General features: G+C 39.5%; 1 protein-coding gene across 2 annotated transcripts in view; it reads left to right on the top strand.

Moving 5' to 3' along the window:
* The first annotated feature begins 2,348 nt into the window (after positions 1-2,348).
* The window catches only part of tmem74 (transmembrane protein 74), a 1,978-nt gene continuing 1,186 nt past the window's right edge, over positions 2,349-3,140 (top strand). The window contains exon 1 of one of the 2 annotated variants that reach the window (XM_023814915.2): positions 2,349-2,583. The gene's annotated coding sequence lies outside the window, so the exon portion shown is untranslated. Of the gene's footprint in view, positions 2,584-2,610; positions 3,113-3,140 lie in introns of those variants that run through there. The other variant, XM_072715919.1, reaches the window with a different exon arrangement.

The following is a 3,140-nucleotide window of genomic DNA, read 5'->3' as shown; positions in this document are numbered from 1 at the left end:
GATTACCGTATGTCTTGAAATCAAAACCCAGTTTTTGAATCATTTACATGTTTCAACTAAACCTGCGGCACAACTAAATAAATACAAAAATGGGATCTGATATCAAATAGTCAATGAGTCACGTGAAATGTTCGGACTACTATGTTTTAAGATGCTCTACACACTTTAGAAAGTGATTCTCAGCCTGTTTAATACCACGACCCAATTATAACACGCCAGCTCAGTCACAGCCCTGTACAGTAATGGAGTAAAACTAAATGAAATAGTAAAACTGAACAGCTCTCTGAAATTATTATGTTATTGTTTCTGTTCTAGCATTTTTAAGGAGGATAAAAACGAGTTAACAATTTTCCAACTCTGATTGCGACCTTTTCAGAACTTGCCATGACCCAAATTTGGTTTGCAGCCCACAGGTTGAGAAACAGGGGTTTAACGCTAAAGTGAGGAATGTTTAAGACCCAGATCTGTTTTTGTATCAGCAGAGTTTCTGATTCTGTGTGAATATTCTGAGCCTTGCTTTGTGTGTTTGTACTGCAGCGATCTGGTTTCTGTCTTGGGAGGATGGAACCAAAAACCTTGAGGTCTTACTACGATTTGCCCTTTGTGCAGGGCTGGCCTCTGCCTCACACCGTGCGTCTGGCTGCTATTTCCTTCTGCTTCACAGCATCTGTGGGAATAAAAATGGAATGTGCAAAAAATCTTTGTGATGGTAGCCTGTGGAAAAAAAAGATCTTGGCAAGTGGAGTGGTTCAAAAATAAAAGAGAAAAAACACGGGCGTGGGCGGGGCTTACTGAGTGATGTACTCTTCACTGACATTCTAGATAATTCTTATTGGCTGCATTAATTAAGGTTATTCAGACCTACTAAATATTTCTAGATATTAATACATAAGACAACATCATTCATTTACTTGAAACGTATATTACAGAACATGGCAATTTCATAATACTTGCTGTCATTTTTTTTGGGGTGAAAAAAGTAAAATTCAAATACAAAAAAATACCCTGACAACCTGCCTACATTATAAAAAATAGTTTGGTTCAGAACAAACATAATGTGTACTGCCACCTATAGTATGCGATCCTAAAATAAGCCATTTTAAGGGAGATGTGTGATTTCATGCAATGTCAGCTCATTATGTTGAGTAACCAGATATTTTCACCTCAAAAGTTATGATCACTTAGTTAAAATGAATGAACTTGAAATTACATTTTTACGTTAGGATCACTTTACGTTAGGAAAATTATATCCAGGTCATTATTCGGTTTTACAGTAATAAGACATTTTTTGGTCTGGACTTTTGTGGTTAATTACTACATAAGTAATAGCATAATACTATATTATTTGTGCCCCTTCAACCGTTTTGGTAAATGTGAGATGAGCATTGAAGTTTCACTTATTTAGTGATAGTATAGCCACCTTACTGTCCCCCCATGAACCCCATCTGGCTGGGTTAGATGGATGTTCTTCTGCAATCTTTGGTGACTTCCTTCGTATGCTATCACAGTGCCCTTGGAGAGATTTTGGCAGGCCAGCCACTCCTGGGAAGATGAATTGCTGTTCTAAGCCATCTCCATTTGGAGATAATGGCCCGCGCTGCAGCTGGATGGCATCCCAGAGCATTAGATATTGCTTTGGAACTCTTTCCACACTGATATATTTCAACAACTTCTAATATAATCTCTTCTGGGATTTCCTTTGATCATGGTACAATGAGCTTGTAGAAACTTCATGGTAACTGTTTCACTCTAATGACAAAGCTCAAATATGCATGAGGCCTAGATTCAGTCAGGCTGTGCTTTATCAGCTGGATCTAAATATCAATTAAATTTTGTTAATTGGTTCATTGAGTATCTAGGAGGCAATTACATTTACATTTATTTATTTAGCAGATGCTTTTGTCCAAAACAACACAGAGCCTGGTCCATCCATCCTTCCATCCATCCATCCATTTTCTGAAACTGCTTAATCCCGACTGGGGTCGCGGGGGGGACCGGAGCCTATCCCAGTAACACCGGGCGCAGTCGGGAACCAACCCTGGGCAGTTGCCAACACACCGCAGGGACAGTGCCGGGTCAGACAGCGATTAATTTTCCACATGAGTAAAATGGTTGTTAAATAACATTTTCCCTTAAATAAATGAAATGTTATTTTTGACGTCTTATGTGTCTACTCAAGTTCCCTCTAATCCCTCTATTAAATATGACGTTTTGCCTAGAGATCTGAAACCGTTTAGTGAGACAAGTATGTAATACCAGAGGAAATAAGGAAAGGAAATACAGCACGGCAAATTCTTATAACAAAATGGAAACCATATATTATTAAACTTTAGGAGTACGTACTTAAACGTAAACACAGGCTACAGGCATGAAACTACAGATAACATTAAAGGACTCGTGCCCTGGAGATCAGCAGGTCTGGTCAGCAGACTACATTTCCCAGGATTCCGCCTGAGCCGCTGTCTGTGGTTCCGCTCTCAGCCAGGGAGGCTGTCCCGACCGGGCTCAGATGGGACTAAAGCATCCTTCTCAGTACCTAAAGGGGGAGCGACGGCCAGTGCTGACGGGGGAGGCACCGAGAGGGTATTTAAACTGCTTCTTTTTTTTTTTTTTAACTTTACAGAATCATTTTATGATTTCATCATGCTTCTTACTCACGGATGAGTTGGTGTTGTGCTTTAAATGTAGTTTTCATTTTGTTTTAATGCTTGCTAATGAAAAGCGCGTTGAGATTTAAGTAGGGTCTCTTCTGTAAGCTTCGTTTCCATTTATTATGCAGCATTTGAGCTTTAAAAGAAGCGATCACTGAAGGCGTTATTTGGAACCGGTATCTTTATACGGAAATGGTACCGGAGTCGCAGTTTTTGTGCCCTGGGGCTGTCGTGGTATCGATGCTTTAGATAAACATTTTCAAAAGGAAATTGCCAGTCTTATAAAAATAGTGAATTCGGCATGTGTTTTTCAAGCGTTCTTTTTAGCAATACACAACGTGTAAGTGCGATCTAACGGGCCACTTAAGAAAATACTACGAAATGAACGAGTGCTGATGCAGCGGGACAATCCGTCGTTGTTAATCTCTTTCAATGGGTAAAGAGGGTTTTCGTTTCCCAAGGTATAATGAACTTAATTAAATTAGCAAA

Source organism: Paramormyrops kingsleyae, chromosome 9, assembly GCF_048594095.1.
Source record: "Paramormyrops kingsleyae isolate MSU_618 chromosome 9, PKINGS_0.4, whole genome shotgun sequence".
Lineage (NCBI taxonomy): Eukaryota > Metazoa > Chordata > Actinopteri > Osteoglossiformes > Mormyridae > Paramormyrops > Paramormyrops kingsleyae.
The sequence above is the reverse complement of the archived record's forward strand: the minus strand, read 5'-3'. Positions and strand labels throughout refer to the sequence as shown.